This window comes from Pristiophorus japonicus, unplaced genomic scaffold, assembly GCF_044704955.1.
Source record: "Pristiophorus japonicus isolate sPriJap1 unplaced genomic scaffold, sPriJap1.hap1 HAP1_SCAFFOLD_189, whole genome shotgun sequence".
NCBI classification, from domain to species: domain Eukaryota; kingdom Metazoa; phylum Chordata; class Chondrichthyes; family Pristiophoridae; genus Pristiophorus; species Pristiophorus japonicus.
In genome coordinates, this window is record NW_027251579.1 from 885,248 (window position 1) to 904,973 (window position 19,726).

At 44.3% G+C, this 19,726-nt stretch overlaps 8 non-coding genes across 8 annotated transcripts; all 8 read left to right on the forward strand.

Annotated features, from left to right (window-relative positions):
* Positions 1–1,103: 1,103 nt before the first annotated feature.
* trnae-uuc (transfer RNA glutamic acid (anticodon UUC)) lies at positions 1,104–1,175 on the forward strand. Its single transcript has one exon. It is a non-coding gene; the product is annotated as a tRNA-Glu (tRNA).
* A 1,596-nt stretch (positions 1,176–2,771) lies between these two features.
* On the forward strand, positions 2,772–2,845 carry trnai-aau (transfer RNA isoleucine (anticodon AAU)). Its single transcript has one exon. It is a non-coding gene; the product is annotated as a tRNA-Ile (tRNA).
* A 542-nt stretch (positions 2,846–3,387) lies between these two features.
* On the forward strand, positions 3,388–3,459 carry trnae-uuc (transfer RNA glutamic acid (anticodon UUC)). The gene has a single exon. It is a non-coding gene; the product is annotated as a tRNA-Glu (tRNA).
* Positions 3,460–5,657: 2,198 nt separating this feature from the next.
* On the forward strand, positions 5,658–5,729 carry trnae-uuc (transfer RNA glutamic acid (anticodon UUC)). Its single transcript has one exon. It is a non-coding gene; the product is annotated as a tRNA-Glu (tRNA).
* Positions 5,730–9,594: 3,865 nt separating this feature from the next.
* trnai-aau (transfer RNA isoleucine (anticodon AAU)) lies at positions 9,595–9,668 on the forward strand. Its single transcript has one exon. It is a non-coding gene; the product is annotated as a tRNA-Ile (tRNA).
* A 6,749-nt stretch (positions 9,669–16,417) lies between these two features.
* trnai-aau (transfer RNA isoleucine (anticodon AAU)) lies at positions 16,418–16,491 on the forward strand. Its single transcript has one exon. It is a non-coding gene; the product is annotated as a tRNA-Ile (tRNA).
* Positions 16,492–17,033: 542 nt separating this feature from the next.
* Positions 17,034–17,105, forward strand: trnaa-ugc (transfer RNA alanine (anticodon UGC)). Its single transcript has one exon. It is a non-coding gene; the product is annotated as a tRNA-Ala (tRNA).
* A 1,594-nt stretch (positions 17,106–18,699) lies between these two features.
* On the forward strand, positions 18,700–18,773 carry trnai-aau (transfer RNA isoleucine (anticodon AAU)). Its single transcript has one exon. It is a non-coding gene; the product is annotated as a tRNA-Ile (tRNA).
* Positions 18,774–19,726: the final 953 nt, after the last annotated feature.

Sequence of the window (19,726 nt, forward strand, 5' to 3'; positions counted from 1 at the left end):
AAAGACTTTACCCTTTCTACAGCTGAGAAGGTTTTTTCACTGTGTTTAGATAAGAATTTGTCTTTAATTAAATGACCGGCACACGGTGCGATCGTGGGAGCTGTAAGCCTGATATGGACACTCCGATTTTTTTCAAGAAAAACCTTTCCTTGCTGACGTTCACACGCTCACAGAGTCATGGGATTTGCATGTGCAGGAGGAAGCCATTCGGTCCATCATTCCTGTACCGGTGTCCTGTTCCCGTGCTTTAATAGCAAATTTCAGTTAGATAACTTCGGGAACTGCAAAAACTGGCCAAATATTATTCCGTGATTTAAATTATTCCCAATTCTGGGCAGCACGCTTTAGTTTGCGTGTGAACGGTTTGGAGAGATCAAAGAGGAGAATTACTAGAAAGGTACTGGGAATGAATTACTTCAGTTACACGTAGAGAAAAGAGAAGTTGGGATTTTTCTCCTCAGAGCAGAGAAGGTGAATAGGAGACATGATAGCGGGATTCAAAATTATGAGCAGTTTTGATGGAGAGAACAAGGAGAAACATTTTCCAGTGGCGGAATGGACGGTACCAGAAGAAACAGATTTAAGATAAACGGCAAAAGATTCAGAGGCGAGGTGAGTTTTTTCTTACGCAGCAATTTGTTGCAATCTGAATTTGACTGCCTGAAAGGTTGGTGGAAGCAGATTAAATAGTAATTTTCAAAACGGAATTGGATAAACAGATGACTGGAGTAAAATCCCGGGCTACGAAGAAAAAGCAAGAGAGAATATATGTATATAGAATTAGCAGCAGACTGGGACATTCTGACCCTTGAGACTGCTCCACCACTCAATAAGATCATGATCTTCCATCTCAACACCAAATGAAATGTTCACCAGGCACCGAGAGTGAAAAATGCCGAGAAAAGAAAAGAATGAAATAGATTTCAGTGGATGCCTACCCGCACGTGATGCTGTGGATGCGTGGACAGATCTTTGGTGTTTTCCACAAAAAATGCCATTTGCTGCGAACAGTTTTCCCTGGCGCGAATGTGGTGAGAATTTTGAAGGAGCAAGCAGGAAAGACTGGGTTGGTCTGCTTATTGGCAAGGACATGTGTAGCAGATTCCTTGGTGGTCCAGTGGTTAGGTTTCGGCGCTTTCACCGCTGAGGCCCGGGTTCGAATCCCGGTCAGGGAACATTGTATTTCCGGCCGTTTAAATTGCTAGGCTGTTCCTGAAAAAAAATTTAAAACTCACTGCACTCTTGCTGCCCCAACCATCAGCAGCGCATCATTCGTTGTCGTGATAGAGCATACACTTCAGTGCCTTCCGGTTCAAAGTCAGCAGCAAATGAGGAGATCTCACTCAACAAGTGCTGATTGACACCGTAAATGTTGCCAATCATGGCTTACTTTAGCCTTCCGTGAACATTTTTGCGGCACATCACTCTAGCTTACCATCTGTCAATGCATTGCCAGTGTGGAAATATTCAGCATTTTAAACTTAGCAACGTCTGCAAGACTGGAATCAGTGAATGCCTGGGCCATGGCCACTGATAACTTATCCCGAGCATTCATTTGGCCTGGGCCCCTCCTATATTGAACATTGGCTCACTGTGTGTCTATGTTTAACGTTCACAGGCAATTTACAAGCTCTGAATTTCCCAGCAGTGAATTCATGGAGTGATTGATCTAACCGACATTCAACATCAGTATTGTTAAGTCTCTCCTTGATTCGCGACACTTATCTCTCTTCAGCAGAGCACTGCCATGGACTGAACCTGTTAGAATTTCACCTTGCCTCGGGGTCAGTGCGGCGATGTGGGACTTCGGCCGGTCTCCCTTTCACAGCCCATCAGTGTCGAGAAAAGAACGGGGTATTTTACTGACATTTTATGTTCTCAAACAGTTATAAACTCTACAGTATATTTCACTGTGTCTTCAAGACGGTGAGATCGAGCCTGTTGTGCAAGCTTTGTTTCTTTATGAACACTTCAGCAGAACATTAAATCAACAAGTGGAACTAGAATTGCTGATTGACACTGTACGTTTGCCAACATTTAACTGCAGTGTGAAAACAATCACCATTATAATTAGACTTCCATTACGTTCTTGCACGACATCACCCTAAGTAACCTAGTTGATCACAGCACAGATATCCGTTAATTCATTGCCAGTGCGAAATAATACACATTTTGAACTTAGCAACGTGTACAAGACCACTCCCTGGATCGTGGGCAGTGATAACGGAACATGAGCATTAAGATTTTCAGTGTCATTATACTTTACATTGACACAACCTGAGCTCTGAGATGTGTTTGGGACCCATTGACCCGAAACGAGGACAGAGTGGGTGGGGCAATTCCTTCCGGGGTCAGGTTTTCTTTCAGAAAGGTGTGAGAAAACTTTGCTTCGTTCACTGTCAGACCGAAAGAGTTCAGTTGGGAAGGCGTTTGACTGAAGATCCAGATGGTTCATGGCTCAATCCCGTGTTTCAGCAATTTTTGGTTATTTCGCGTTCCCTTCATTCTAAGGGTAGTGGCTGATTTTATATCGGGACAGTGGGCTGTTCAGCGGTTGCGTGATAATAATTTTCAACAAAAATTGTTTTTAGATTTAGCGCTCTTTTTCTGTTACGTTCTATTTACATTCTGCGCAGTGTTGTAGATGAACAGTGAACAATGTTTAAGCGATGTGATGTGTTCAATGTTTATGCAGTAAATCTGTCATCCAGTGTGAGTTTGAAACACAATTCCCGCAGACTGAGCTTTCACGCAACGTTAGCACAATTTGTGGCCGGTTAGCTCAGTTGGTTAGAGCGTGGTGCTAATAACGCCAAGGTCGCGGGTTCGATCCCCGTACGGGTCATTCCAGTGTTTTTCATAATTTTTATTCGGTTTTTAGTCACGTTGAAAATCAAATCTTTATAATGAAACAAATCCACACAGAATCCCAAGGGTTGGGAATTATTTGGAATAACAGTCATTGCTTCTTTGCCGATGGGGTAGAGAGGCACATCTTTCTGTTTATTTCTGCTTCTTGGTTTGCTGATAAAGGATGAACCGGAGGCCTGTTCCCTTCAATGCTCAAGAGTAGGAACAGACAGACAGAACTGTTCTGTCGCCTGGAGATGGGCAAAAGACAGCAGTTCAGGACAAAAACACGAAATGAAATGTTCAACCGGCACCGAGAGTGAAAAATCCCGAGAAAAGGACAGAATGAAATAGATTTCAGTGGATGCCTACCCGCACGTGATGCTGTGGATGCGCGGACATATCTTTGCTGTTCTCCACAAAAAATGCCATTTGCAACGAACAGTTTTACCTGGCGCGAATGTGGTGATACTTTGGAAGGAGCAAGCAGGAAAGACTGTGTTGGTCTGCTTGTTGGCAAGCAAATGTGCAGCAGCTTCCCTGGTGGTCCAGTGGTTAGGTTTCGGCGCTTTCACCGCTGCGGCCTGGGTTCGATTCCCGGTCAGGGAACATTGTATTTCCGGCCGTTTAAATTGCTAGGCTGTTCCTGAAAAAAATTTAAAACTCACTGCACTCTTGCTGCCCCAACCATCAGCAGCGCATCATTCGTTGTCGTGATAGAGCACACACTTCAGTGCCTTCCGGTTCAAAGTCAGCAGCAAATGAGGAGATCTCACTCAACAAGTGCTGATTGACACCGTAAATGTTGCCAATCATGGCTTACTTTAGCCTTCCGTGAACATTTTTGCGGCACATCACTCTAGCTTACCATCTGTCAATGCATTGCCAGTGTGGAAATATTCAGCATTTTAAACTTAGCAACGTCTGCAAGACTGGAATCAGTGAATGCCTGGGCCATGGCCACTGATAACTTATCCCGAGCATTCATTTGGCCTGGGCCCCTCCTATATTGAACATTGGCTCACTGTGTGTCTATGTTTAACGTTCACAGGCAATTTACAAGCTCTGAATTTCCCAGCAGTGAATTCATGGAGTGATTGATCTAACCGACGTTCAACATCAGTATTGTTAAGTCTCTCCTTGATTCGCCACACTTATCTCTCTTCAGCATAGCACTGCCATGGACTGAACCTGTTAGAATTTCACCTTGCCTCGGGGTCAGTGCGGCAATGTGGGACTTCGGCCGGGCTCCCTTTCACAGCCCATCTGTGTCGAGAATAAAACGGGGTATTTTACTGACATTTTTTGTTCTCAAACAGTTATAAACTCTACAGTATATTTCACTGTGTCTTCAAGACGGTGAGATCGAGCCTGTTGTGCAAGCTTTGTTTCTTTATGAACACTTCAGCAGAACATTAAATCAACATGTGGAACTAGAATTGCTGATTGACACTGTACGTTTGCCAACATTTAACTGCAGTGTGAAAACAATCACCATTATAATTAGGCTTCCATTACGTTCTTGCACGACATCACCCTAAGTAACCGAGTTGATCACAGCACAGATATCCGTTAATTCATTGCCAGTGCGAAATAATACACATTTTGAACTTAGCAACGTGTACAAGACCACTGCTTGGATCGTGGGCAGTGATAACGGAACATGAGCATTAAGATTTTCGGTATCTTTATACTTTACATTGACACAACCTGAGCTCTGAGATGTGTTTGGGACCCATTGCCCCGAAACGAGGACAGAGTGGGTGGGGCAATTCCTTCCGGGGTCAGGTTTTCTTTCAGAAAGGTGTGAGAAAACATTGCTTCATTCACTGTCAGACCGAAATAGTTTAGTTGGGAAGGCGTTTGACTGAAGATCCAGATGGTTCATGGCTCAATCCCGTGTTTCCGCAATTTTTGGTTATTTCGCGTTCCCTTCATTCTAAGGGTAGTGGCTGATTTTATATCGGGACAGTGGGCTGTTCAGCGGTTGCGTGATAATAATTTTCAACATGAATTGTTTTTAGATTTAGCGCTCTTTTTCTGTTACGTTCTATTTACACTCTGCGCAGTGTTGTAGATGAACAGTGAACAATGTTTAAGCGATGTGATGTGTTCAATGTTTATGCAGTAAATCTGTCATCCAGTGTGAGTTGGAAACACAATCCCCGCAGACTGAGCTTTCACGCAATGTTAGCACAATTTGTGGCCGGTTAGAGCGTGGTGCTAATAACGCCAAGGTCGCGGGTTCGATCCCCGTACGGGTCATTCCAGTGTTTTTCATAATTTTTATTCGGTTTTTAGTCACGTTGAAAATCAAATCTTTATAATGAAACAAATCCACACAGAATCCCAAGGGTTGGGAATTATTTGGAATAACAGTCATTGCTTCTTTGCCGATGGGGTAGAGAGGCACATCTTTCTGTTTATTTCTGCTTCTTGGTTTGCTGATAAAGGATGAACCGGAGGCCTGTTCCCTTCAATGCTCAAGAGTAGGAACAGACAGACAGAACTGTTCTGTCGCCTGGAGATGGGCAAAAGACAGCAGTTCAGGACAAAAACACGAAATGAAATGTTCAACCGGCACCGAGAGTGAAAAATCCCGAGAAAAGGACAGAATGAAATAGATTTCAGTGGATGCCTACCCGCACGTGATGCTGTGGATGCGCGGACATATCTTTGCTGTTCTCCACAAAAAATGCCATTTGCAACGAACAGTTTTACCTGGCGCGAATGTGGTGATACTTTGGAAGGAGCAAGCAGGAAAGACTGTGTTGGTCTGCTTGTTGGCAAGCAAATGTGCAGCAGCTTCCCTGGTGGTCCAGTGGTTAGGTTTCGGCGCTTTCACCGCTGCGGCCTGGGTTCGATTCCCGGTCAGGGAACATTGTATTTCCGGCCGTTTAAATTGCTAGGCTGTTCCTGAAAAAAATTTAAAACTCACTGCACTCTTGCTGCCCCAACCATCAGCAGCGCATCATTCGTTGTCGTGATAGAGCACACACTTCAGTGCCTTCCGGTTCAAAGTCAGCAGCAAATGAGGAGATCTCACTCAACAAGTGCTGATTGACACCGTAAATGTTGCCAATCATGGCTTACTTTAGCCTTCCGTGAACATTTTTGCGGCACATCACTCTAGCTTACCATCTGTCAATGCATTGCCAGTGTGGAAATATTCAGCATTTTAAACTTAGCAACGTCTGCAAGACTGGAATCAGTGAATGCCTGGGCCATGGCCACTGATAACTTATCCCGAGCATTCATTTGGCCTGGGCCCCTCCTATATTGAACATTGGCTCACTGTGTGTCTATGTTTAACGTTCACAGGCAATTTACAAGCTCTGAATTTCCCAGCAGTGAATTCATGGAGTGATTGATCTAACCGACGTTCAACATCAGTATTGTTAAGTCTCTCCTTGATTCGCCACACTTATCTCTCTTCAGCATAGCACTGCCATGGACTGAACCTGTTAGAATTTCACCTTGCCTCGGGGTCAGTGCGGCAATGTGGGACTTCGGCCGGGCTCCCTTTCACAGCCCATCTGTGTCGAGAATAAAACGGGGTATTTTACTGACATTTTTTGTTCTCAAACAGTTATAAACTCTACAGTATATTTCACTGTGTCTTCAAGACGGTGAGATCGAGCCTGTTGTGCAAGCTTTGTTTCTTTATGAACACTTCAGCAGAACATTAAATCAACATGTGGAACTAGAATTGCTGATTGACACTGTACGTTTGCCAACATTTAACTGCAGTGTGAAAACAATCACCATTATAATTAGGCTTCCATTACGTTCTTGCACGACATCACCCTAAGTAACCGAGTTGATCACAGCACAGATATCCGTTAATTCATTGCCAGTGCGAAATAATACACATTTTGAACTTAGCAACGTGTACAAGACCACTGCTTGGATCGTGGGCAGTGATAACGGAACATGAGCATTAAGATTTTCGGTATCTTTATACTTTACATTGACACAACCTGAGCTCTGAGATGTGTTTGGGACCCATTGCCCCGAAACGAGGACAGAGTGGGTGGGGCAATTCCTTCCGGGGTCAGGTTTTCTTTCAGAAAGGTGTGAGAAAACATTGCTTCATTCACTGTCAGACCGAAATAGTTTAGTTGGGAAGGCGTTTGACTGAAGATCCAGATGGTTCATGGCTCAATCCCGTGTTTCCGCAATTTTTGGTTATTTCGCGTTCCCTTCATTCTAAGGGTAGTGGCTGATTTTATATCGGGACAGTGGGCTGTTCAGCGGTTGCGTGATAATAATTTTCAACATGAATTGTTTTTAGATTTAGCGCTCTTTTTCTGTTACGTTCTATTTACACTCTGCGCAGTGTTGTAGATGAACAGTGAACAATGTTTAAGCGATGTGATGTGTTCAATGTTTATGCAGTAAATCTGTCATCCAGTGTGAGTTGGAAACACAATCCCCGCAGACTGAGCTTTCACGCAATGTTAGCACAATTTGTGGCCGGTTAGAGCGTGGTGCTAATAACGCCAAGGTCGCGGGTTCGATCCCCGTACGGGTCATTCCAGTGTTTTTCATAATTTTTATTCGGTTTTTAGTCACGTTGAAAATCAAATCTTTATAATGAAACAAATCCACACAGAATCCCAAGGGTTGGGAATTATTTGGAATAACAGTCATTGCTTCTTTGCCGATGGGGTAGAGAGGCACATCTTTCTGTTTATTTCTGCTTCTTGGTTTGCTGATAAAGGATGAACCGGAGGCCTGTTCCCTTCAATGCTCAAGAGTAGGAACAGACAGACAGAACGGTTCTGTCGCCTGGAGATGGGCAAAAGACAGCAGTTCAGGACAAAAACACTAAATGAAATGTTCACCCGGCACCGAGAGTGAAAAATCCCGAGAAAAGGACAGAATGAAATAGATTTCAGTGGATGCCTACCCGCACGTGATGCTGTGGATGCGCGGACATATCTTTGCTGTTCTCCACAAAAAATGCCATTTGCAACGAACAGTTTTACCTGGCGCGAATGTGGTGATACTTTGGAAGGAGCAAGCAGGAAAGACTGTGTTGGTCTGCTTGTTGGCAAGCAAATGTGCAGCAGCTTCCCTGGTGGTCCAGTGGTTAGGTTTCGGCGCATTCACCGCTGCGGCCTGGGTTCGATTCCCGGTCAGGGAACATTGTATTTCCGGCCGTTTAAATTGCTAGGCTGTTCCTGAAAAAAATTTAAAACTCACTGCACTCTTGCTGCCCCAACCATCAGCAGCGCATCATTCGTTGTCGTGATAGAGCACACACTTCAGTGCCTTCCGGTTCAAAGTCAGCAGCAAATGAGGAGATCTCACTCAACAAGTGCTGATTGACACCGTAAATGTTGCCAATCATGGCTTACTTTAGCCTTCCGTGAACATTTTTGCGGCACATCACTCTAGCTTACCATCTGTCAATGCATTGCCAGTGTGGAAATATTCAGCATTTTAAACTTAGCAACGTCTGCAAGACTGGAATCAGTGAATGCCTGGGCCATGGCCACTGATAACTTATCCCGAGCATTCATTTGGCCTGGGCCCCTCCTATATTGAACATTGGCTCACTGTGTGTCTATGTTTAACGTTCACAGGCAATTTACAAGCTCTGAATTTCCCAGCAGTGAATTCATGGAGTGATTGATCTAACCGACATTCAACATCAGTATTGTTAAGTCTCTCCTTGATTCGCCACACTTATCTCTCTTCAGCAGAGCACTGCCATGGACTGAACCTGTTAGAATTTCACCTTGCCTCGGGGTCAGTGCGGCGATGTGGGACTTCGGCCGGTCTCCCTTTCACAGCCCATCAGTGTCGAGAAAAGAACGGGGTATTTTACTGACATTTTATGTTCTCAAACAGTTATAAACTCTACAGTATATTTCACTGTGTCTTCAAGACGGTGAGATCGAGCCTGTTGTGCAAGCTTTGTTTCTTTATGAACACTTCAGCAGAACATTAAATCAACATGTGGAACTAGAATTGCTGATTGACACTGGACGTTTGCCAACATTTAACTGCAGTGTGAAAACAATCACCATTATAATTAGGCTTCCATTACGTTCTTGCACGACATCACCCTAAGTAACCTAGTTGATCACAGCACAGATATCCGTTAATTCATTGCCAGTGCGAAATAATACACATTTTGAACTTAGCAACGTGTACAAGACCACTGCCTGGATCGTGGGCAGTGATAACGGAACATGAGCATTAAGATTTTCAGTATCATTATACTTTACATTGACACAACCTGAGCTCTGAGATGTGTTTGGGACCCATTGACCCGAAACGAGGACAGAGTGGGTGGGGCAATTCCTTCCGGGGTCAGGTTTTCTTTCAGAAAGGTGTAAGAAAACTTTGCTTCGTTCACTGTCCGACCGAAATAGTTCAGTTGGGAAGGCGTTTGACTGAAGATCCAGATGGTTCATGGCTCAATCCCGTGTTTCAGCAATTTTTGGTTATTTCGCGTTCCCTTCATTCTAAGGGTAGTGGCTGATTTTATATCGGGACAGTGGGCTGTTCAGCGGTTGCGTGATAATAATTTTCAACAAAAATTGTTTTTAGATTTAGCGCTCTTTTTCTGTTACGTTCTATTTACATTCTGCGCAGTGTTGTAGATGAACAGTGAACAATGTTTAAGCGATGTGATGTGTTCAATGTTTATGCAATAAATCTGTCATCCAGTGTGAGTTTGAAACACAATTCCCGCAGACTGAGCTTTCACGCAACGTTAGCACAATTTGTGGCCGGTTAGCTCAGTTGGTTAGAGCGTGGTGCTAATAACGCCAAGGTCGCGGGTTCGATCCCCGTGCGGGCCATTCCAGTGTTTTTCATAATTTTTATTCGGTTTTTATTCACTTTGAAAATCAAATCTTTATAATGAAACAAATCCACACAGAATCCCAAGGGTTGGGAATTATTTGGAATAACAGTCATTGCTTCTTTGCCGACGTGGTGGAGTGGCACATCTTTCTGTTTATTTCTGCTTCTTGGTTTGCTGATAAAGGATGAACCGGAGGCCTGTTCCCTTCAATGCTCAAAAGTAGGAACAGACAGACAGAACGGTTCTGTCGCCTGGAGATGGGCAAAAGACAGCAGTTCAGGACAAAAACACTAAATGAAATGTTCACCCGGCACCGAGAGTGAAAAATCCCGAGAAAAGGACAGAATGAAATAGATTTCAGTGGATGCCTACCCGCACGTGATGCTGTGGATGCGCGGACATATCTTTGCTGTTCTCCACAAAAAATGCCATTTGCAACGAACAGTTTTACCTGGCGCGAATGTGGTGATACTTTGGAAGGAGCAAGCCGGAAAGACTGTGTTGGTCTGCTTGTTGGCAAGCAAATGTGTAGCAGCTTCACTGGTGGTCCAGTGGTTAGTTTGCGGCGCTTTCACCGCTGCGGCCTGGGTTCGATTCCCGGTCAGGGAACATTGTATTTCCGGCCGTTTAAATTGCTTGGCTGTTCCTGAAAAAAATTTACAGCTCACTGCACTCTTGCTGCCCCAACCATCAGCAGCGCATCATTCGTTGTCGTGATAGAGCACACACTTCAGTGCCTTCCGTTTCAAAGTCAGCAGCAAATGAGGCGATCTCGCTCAACAAGTGCTGATTGACACCGTAAATGTTGCCAATCATGGATTACTTTAGCCTTCCGTGAACATTTTTGCGGCACATCACTCTAGCTTACCATCTGTCAATGCATTGCCAGTGTGGAAATATTCAGCATTTTAAACTTAGCAACGTCTGCAAGACTGGAATCAGTGAATACCTGGGCCATGGCCACTGATAACTTATCCCGAGCATTCATTTGGCCTGGGTCCCTCCTATATTGAACATTGGCTCACTGTGTGTCTATGATTAACGTTCACAGGCAATTTACAAGCTCTGAATTTCCCAGCAGTGAATTCATGGAGTGATTGATCTAACCGACATTCAACATCAGTATTGTTAAGTCTCTCCTTGATTCGCGACACTTATCTCTCTTCAGCATAGCACTGCCATGGACTGAACCTGTTAGAATTTCACCTTGCCTCGGGGTCAGTGCGGCAATGTGGGACTTCGGCCGGGCTCCCTTTCACAGCCCATCTGTGTCGAGAAAAGAACGGGGTATTTTACTGACATTTTTTGTTCTCAAACAGTTATAAACTCTACAGTATATTTCACTGTGTCTTCAAGACGGTGAGATCGAGCCTGTTGTGCAAGCTTTGTTTCTTTATGAACACTTCAGCAGAACATTAAATCAACATGTGGAACTAGAATTGCTGATTGACACTGTACGTTTGCCAACATTTAACTGCAGTGTGAAAACAATCACCATTATAATTAGGCTTCCATTACGTTCTTGCACGACATCACCCTAAGTAACCGAGTTGATCACAGCACAGATATCCGTTAATTCATTGCCAGTGCGAAATAATACACATTTTGAACTTAGCAACGTGTACAAGACCACTGCTTGGATCGTGGGCAGTGATAACGGAACATGAGAATTAAGATTTTCGGTATCTTTATACTTTACATTGACACAACCTGAGCTCTGAGATGTGTTTGGGACCCATTGCCCCGAAACGAGGACAGAGTGGGTGGGGCAATTCCTTCCGGGGTCAGGTTTTCTTTCAGAAAGGTGTGAGAAAACTTTGCTTCATTCACTGTCAGACCGAAATAGTTTAGTTGGGAAGGCGTTTGACTGAAGATCCAGATGGTTCATGGCTCAATCCCGTGTTTCCGCAATTTTTGGTTATTTCGCGTTCCCTTCATTCTAAGGGTAGTGGCTGATTTTATATCGGGACAGTGGGCTGTTCAGCGGTTGCGTGATAATAATTTTCAACATGAATTGTTTTTAGATTTAGCGCTCTTTTTCTGTTACGTTCTATTTACACTCTGCGCAGTGTTGTAGATGAACAGTGAACAATGTTTAAGCGATGTGATGTGTTCAATGTTTATGCAGTAAATCTGTCATCCAGTGTGAGTTGGAAACACAATCCCCGCAGACTGAGCTTTCACGCAACGTTAGCACAATTTGTGGCCGGTTAGAGCGTGGTGCTAATAACGCCAAGGTCGCGGGTTCGATCCCCGTACGGGTCATTCCAGTGTTTTTCATAATTTTTATTCGGTTTTTAGTCACGTTGAAAATCAAATCTTTATAATGAAACAAATCCACACAGAATCCCAAGGGTTGGGAATTATTTGGAATAACAGTCATTGCTTCTTTGCCGACGGGGTGGAGAGGCACATCTTTCTGTTTATTTCTGCTTCTTGGTTTGCTGATAAAGGATGAACCGGAGGCCTGTTCCCTTCAATGCTCAAGAGTAGGAACAGACAGACAGAACGGTTCTGTCGCCTGGAGATGGGCAAAAGACAGCAGTTCAGGACAAAAACACTAAATGAAATGTTCACCCGGCACCGAGAGTGAAAAATCCCGAGAAAAGGACAGAATGAAATAGATTTCAGTGGATGCCTACCCGCACGTGATGCTGTGGATGCGCGGACATATCTTTGCTGTTCTCCACAAAAAATGCCATTTGCAACGAACAGTTTTACCTGGCGCGAATGTGGTGATACTTTGGAAGGAGCAAGCAGGAAAGACTGTGTTGGTCTGCTTGTTGGCAAGCAAATGTGTAGCAGCTTCCCTGGTGGTCCAATGGTTAATTTGCGGCGCTTTCACCGCTGCGGCCTGGGTTCGATTCCCGGTCAGGGAACATTGTATTTCCGGCCGTTTAAATTGCTTGGCTGTTCCTGAAAAAAAATTACAGCTCACTGCACTCTTGCTGCCCCAACCATCAGCAGCGCATCATTCGTTGTCGTGATAGAGCACACACTTCAGTGCCTTCCGTTTCAAAGTCAGCAGCAAATGAGGCGATCTCGCTCAACAAGTGCTGATTGACACCGTAAATGTTGCCAATCATGGATTACTTTAGCCTTCCGTGAACATTTTTGCGGCACATCACTCTAGCTTACCATCTGTCAATGCATTGCCAGTGTGGAAATATTCAGCATTTTAAACTTAGCAACGTCTGCAAGACTGGAATCAGTGAATACCTGGGCCATGGCCACTGATAACTTATCCCGAGCATTCATTTGGCCTGGGTCCCTCCTATATTGAACATTGGCTCACTGTGTGTCTATGATTAACGTTCACAGGCAATTTACAAGCTCTGAATTTCCCAGCAGTGAATTCATGGAGTGATTGATCTAACCGACATTCAACATCAGTATTGTTAAGTCTCTCCTTGATTCGCGACACTTATCTCTCTTCAGCATAGCACTGCCATGGACTGAACCTGTTAGAATTTCACCTTGCCTCGGGGTCAGTGCGGCAATGTGGGACTTCGGCCGGGCTCCCTTTCACAGCCCATCTGTGTCGAGAAAAGAACGGGGTATTTTACTGACATTTTTTGTTCTCAAACAGTTATAAACTCTACAGTATATTTCACTGTGTCTTCAAGACGGTGAGATCGAGCCTGTTGTGCAAGCTTTGTTTCTTTATGAACACTTCAGCAGAACATTAAATCAACATGTGGAACTAGAATTGCTGATTGACACTGTACGTTTGCCAACATTTAACTGCAGTGTGAAAACAATCACCATTATAATTAGGCTTCCATTACGTTCTTGCACGACATCACCCTAAGTAACCGAGTTGATCACAGCACAGATATCCGTTAATTCATTGCCAGTGCGAAATAATACACATTTTGAACTTAGCAACGTGTACAAGACCACTGCTTGGATCGTGGGCAGTGATAACGGAACATGAGAATTAAGATTTTCGGTATCTTTATACTTTACATTGACACAACCTGAGCTCTGAGATGTGTTTGGGACCCATTGCCCCGAAACGAGGACAGAGTGGGTGGGGCAATTCCTTCCGGGGTCAGGTTTTCTTTCAGAAAGGTGTGAGAAAACTTTGCTTCATTCACTGTCAGACCGAAATAGTTTAGTTGGGAAGGCGTTTGACTGAAGATCCAGATGGTTCATGGCTCAATCCCGTGTTTCCGCAATTTTTGGTTATTTCGCGTTCCCTTCATTCTAAGGGTAGTGGCTGATTTTATATCGGGACAGTGGGCTGTTCAGCGGTTGCGTGATAATAATTTTCAACATGAATTGTTTTTAGATTTAGCGCTCTTTTTCTGTTACGTTCTATTTACACTCTGCGCAGTGTTGTAGATGAACAGTGAACAATGTTTAAGCGATGTGATGTGTTCAATGTTTATGCAGTAAATCTGTCATCCAGTGTGAGTTGGAAACACAATCCCCGCAGACTGAGCTTTCACGCAACGTTAGCACAATTTGTGGCCGGTTAGAGCGTGGTGCTAATAACGCCAAGGTCGCGGGTTCGATCCCCGTACGGGTCATTCCAGTGTTTTTCATAATTTTTATTCGGTTTTTAGTCACGTTGAAAATCAAATCTTTATAATGAAACAAATCCACACAGAATCCCAAGGGTTGGGAATTATTTGGAATAACAGTCATTGCTTCTTTGCCGACGGGGTGGAGAGGCACATCTTTCTGTTTATTTCTGCTTCTTGGTTTGCTGATAAAGGATGAACCGGAGGCCTGTTCCCTTCAATGCTCAAGAGTAGGAACAGACAGACAGAACGGTTCTGTCGCCTGGAGATGGGCAAAAGACAGCAGTTCAGGACAAAAACACTAAATGAAATGTTCACCCGGCACCGAGAGTGAAAAATCCCGAGAAAAGGACAGAATGAAATAGATTTCAGTGGATGCCTACCCGCACGTGATGCTGTGGATGCGCGGACATATCTTTGCTGTTCTCCACAAAAAATGCCATTTGCAACGAACAGTTTTACCTGGCGCGAATGTGGTGATACTTTGGAAGGAGCAAGCAGGAAAGACTGTGTTGGTCTGCTTGTTGGCAAGCAAATGTGTAGCAGCTTCCCTGGTGGTCCAATGGTTAATTTGCGGCGCTTTCACCGCTGCGGCCTGGGTTCGATTCCCGGTCAGGGAACATTGTATTTCCGGCCGTTTAAATTGCTTGGCTGTTCCTGAAAAAAAATTACAGCTCACTGCACTCTTGCTGCCCCAACCATCAGCAGCGCATCATTCGTTGTCGTGATAGAGCACACACTTCAGTGCCTTCCGTTTCAAAGTCAGCAGCAAATGAGGCGATCTCGCTCAACAAGTGCTGATTGACACCGTAAATGTTGCCAATCATGGATTACTTTAGCCTTCCGTGAACATTTTTGCGGCACATCACTCTAGCTTACCATCTGTCAATGCATTGCCAGTGTGGAAATATTCAGCATTTTAAACTTAGCAACGTCTGCAAGACTGGAATCAGTGAATGCCTGGGCCATGGCCACTGATAACTTATCCCGAGCATTCATTTGGCCTGGGCCCCTCCTATATTGAACATTGGCTCACTGTGTGTCTATGATTAACGTTCACAGGCAATTTACAAGCTCTGAATTTCCCAGCAGTGAATTCATGGAGTGATTGATCTAACCGACATTCAACATCAGTATTGTTAAGTCTCTCCTTGATTCGCGACACTTATCTCTCTTCAGCATAGCACTGCCATGGACTGAACCTGTTAGAATTTCACCTTGCCTCGGGGTCAGTGCGGCAATGTGGGACTTCGGCCGGGCTCCCTTTCACAGCCCATCTGTGTCGAGAAAAGAACGGGGTATTTTACTGACATTTTTTGTTCTCAAACAGTTATAAACTCTACAGTATATTTCACTGTGTCTTCAAGACGGTGAGATCGAGCCTGTTCTGCAAGCTTTGTTTCTTTATGAACACTTCAGCAGAACATTAAATCAACATGTGGAACTAGAATTGCTGATTGACACTGTACGTTTGCCAACATTTAACTGCAGTGTGAAAACAATCACCATTATAATTAGGCTTCAATTACGTTCTTGCACGACATCACCCTAAGTAACCTAGTTGATCACAGCACAGATATCCGTTAATTCATTGCCAGTGCGAAATAATACACATTTTGAACTTAGCAACGTGTACAAGACCACTGCTTGGATCGTGGGCAGTGATAACGGAACATGAGCATTAAGATTTTCGGTATCTTTATACTTTACATTGACACAACCTGAGCTCTGAGATGTGTTTGGGACCCATTGCCCCGATACGAGGACAGAGTGGGTGGGGCAATTCCTTCCGGGGTCAGGTTTTCTTTCAGAAATGTGTGAGAAAACTTTGCTTCATTCACTGTCAGACCGAAATAGTTTAGTTGGGAAGGCGTTTGACTGAAGATCCAGATGGTTCATGGCTCAATCCCGTGTTTCCGCAATTTTTGGTTATTTCGCGTTCCCTTCATTCTAAGGGTAGTGGCTGATTTTATATCGGGACAGTGGGCTGTTCAGCGGTTGCGTGATAATAATTTTCAACATGAATTGTTTTTAGATTTAGCGCTCTTTTTCTGTTACGTTCTATTTACACTCTGCGCAGTGTTGTAGATGAACAGTGAACAATGTTTAAGCGATGTGATGTGTTCAATGTTTATGCAGTAAATCTGTCATCCAGTGTGAGTTGGAAACACAATCCCCGCAGAATGAGCTTTCACGCAACGTTAGCACAATTTGTGGCCGGTTAGCTCAGTTGGTTAGAGCGTGGTGCTAATAACGCCAAGGTCGCGGGTTCGATCCCCGTACGGGTCATTCCAGTGTTTTTCATAATTTTTATTCGGTTTTTAGTCACGTTGAAAATCAAATCTTTATAATGAAACAAATCCACACAGAATCCCAAGGGTTGGGAATTATTTGGAATAACAGTCATTGCTTCTTTGCCGATGGGGTAGAGAGGCACATCTTTCTGTTTATTTCTGCTTCTTGGTTTGCTGATAAAGGATGAACCGGAGGCCTGTTCCCTTCAATGCTCAAGAGTAGGAACAGACAGACAGAACGGTTCTGTCGCCTGGAGATGGGCAAAAGACAGCAGTTCAGGACAAAAACACTAAATGAAATGTTCACCCGGCACCGAGAGTGAAAAATTGCGAGAAAAGGACAGAATGAAATAGATTTCAGTGGATGCCTACCCGCACGTGATGCTGTGGATGCGCGGACATATCTTTGGTGTTCTCCACAAAAAATGCCATTTGCAACGAACAGTTTTACCTGGCGCGAATGTGGTGATACTTTGGAAGGAGCAAGCAGGAAAGGCTGTGTTGCTCTGCTTGTTGGCAAGCAAATGTGTAGCAGCTTCCCTGGTGGTCCAGTGGTTAGGTTTCGGCGCTTGCACCGCTGCGGCCTGGGTTCGATTCCCGGTCAGGGAACATTGTATTTCCGGCCGTTTAAATTGCTAGGCTGTTCCTGAAAAAAATTTACAGCTCACTGCACTCTTGCTGCCCCAACCATCAGCAGCGCATCATTCGTTGTCGTGATACAGCACACACTTCAGTGCCATCCGTTTCAAACTCAGCAGTAAATGGGGAGATCTCGCTCAACAAGTGCTGATTGACACCGTAAATGTTGCCAATCATGGATTACTTTAGCCTTCCGGGAACATTTTTGCGGCACATCACTCTAGCTTACCATCTGTCAATGCATTGCCAGTGTGGAAATATTCAGCATTTTAAACTTAGCAACGTGTGCAAGACTGGAATCAGTGAATGCCTGGGCCATGGCCACTGAAAACTTATCCCGAGCATTCATTTGGCCTGGGCCCCTCCTACATTGAACATTGGCTCACTGTGTGTCTATGTTTAGCGTTCACAGGCAATTTACAAGCTCTGAATTTCCCAGCAGTGAATTCATGGAGTGATTGATCTAACCGACATTCAACATCAGTATTGTTAAATCTCTCCTTGATTCGCGACACTTGTCTCTCTTCAGCATAGCACTGCTATGGACTGAACCTGTTAGAATTTCACCTTGCCTCGGGGTCAGTGCGGCTATGTGGGACTTCGGCCGGTCTCCCTTTCACAGCCCATCAGTGTCGAGAAAAGAACGGGGTAATTTACTGACATTTTATGTTCTCAAACAGTTATAAACTCTACAGTATATTTCACTGTGTCTTCAAGACGGTGAGATCGAGCCTGTTGTGCAAGCTTTGTTTCTTTATGAACACTTCAGCAGATCATTAAATCAACATGTGGAACTAGAATTGCTGATTGACACTGTACGTTTGCCAACATTTAACTGCAGTGTGAAAACAATCACCATTATAATTAGGCTTCCATTACGTTCTTGCACGACATCACCCTAAGTAACCTAGTTGATCACAGCACAGATATCCGTTAATTCATTGCCAGTGCGAAATAATAGACATTTTGAACTTAGCAACGTGTGCAAGACCACTGCCTGGATCGTGGGCAGTGATAACGGAACATGAGCATTAAGATTTTCGGTATCATTATACTTTACATTGAAACAACCTGAGCTCTGAGATGTGTTTGGGACCCATTGCCCCGAAACGAGGACAGAGTGGGTGGGGCAATTCCTTCCGGGGTCAGGTTTTCTTTCAGAAAGGTGTGAGAAAACTTTGCTTCGTTCACTGTCAGACCGAAATAGTTCAGTTAGGAAGCCGTTTGACTGAAGATCCAGATGGTTCATGGCTCAATCCCGTGTTTCAGCAATTTTTGGTTATTTCGCGTTCCCTTCATTCTAACGGTAGTGGCTGATTTTATATCGGGACAGTGGGCTGTTCAGCGGTTGCTGATAATAATTTTCAACATGAATTGTTTTTAGATTTAGCGCTCTTTTTCTGTTACGTTCTATTTACACTCTGCGCAGTGTTGTAGATGAACAGTGAACAATGTTTAAGCGATGTGATGTGTTCAATGTTGATGCAGTAAATCTGTCATCCAGTGTGAGTTTGAAACACAATCCCCGCAGACTGAGCTTTCACGCAACGATAGCACAATTTGTGGCCGGTTAGCTCAGTTGGTTAGAGCGTGGTGCTAATAACGCCAAGGTCGCGGGTTCGATCCCCGTACGGGCCATTCCGGTGTTTTTCATAATTTTTATTCGGTTTTTAGTCACGTTGAAAATCAAATCTTTATCATGAAACAAATCCACACAGAATCCCAAGGGTTGGGAATTATTTGGAATAACAGTCATTGCTTCTTTGCCGACGGGGTGGAGAGGCACATCTTTCTGTTTATTTCTGCTTCTTGATTTGCTGATAAAGGATGAACCGGAGGCCTGTTCCCTTCAATGCTCAAAAGTCGGAACAGACAGACAGAACGGTTCTGTCGCCTGGAGATGGGCAAAAGACAGCAGTTCAGGACAAAAACACTAAATGAAATGTTCACCCGGCACCGAGAGTGAAAAATCCCGAGAAAAGGACAGAATGAAATAGATTTCAGTGGATGCCTACCCGCACGTGATGCTGTGGATGCGCGGACATATCTTTGGTGTTCTCCACAAAAAATGCCATTTGCAACGAACAGTTTTACCTGGCGCGAATGTGGTGATACTTTGGAAGGAGCAAGCAGGAAAGGCTGTGTTGCTCTGCTTGTTGGCAAGCAAATGTGCAGCAGCTTCCATGGTGGTCCAGTGGTTAGGTTTCGGCGCTTGCACCGCTGCGGCCTGGGTTCGATTCCCGGTCAGGGAACATTGTATTTCCGGCCGTTTAAATTGCTCGGCTGTTCCTGAAAAAAATTTACAGCTCACTGCACTCTTGCTGCCCCAACCATCAGCAGCGCATCATTCGTTGTCGTGATACAGCACACACTTCAGTGCCATCCGTTTCAAACTCAGCAGTAAATGGGGAGATCTCGCTCAACAAGTGCTGATTGACACCGTAAATGTTGCCAATCATGGATTACTTTAGCCTTCCGGGAACATTTTTGCGGCACATCACTCTAGCTTACCATCTGTCAATGCATTGCCAGTGTGGAAATATTCAGCATTTTAAACTTAGCAACGTGTGCAAGACTGGAATCAGTGAATG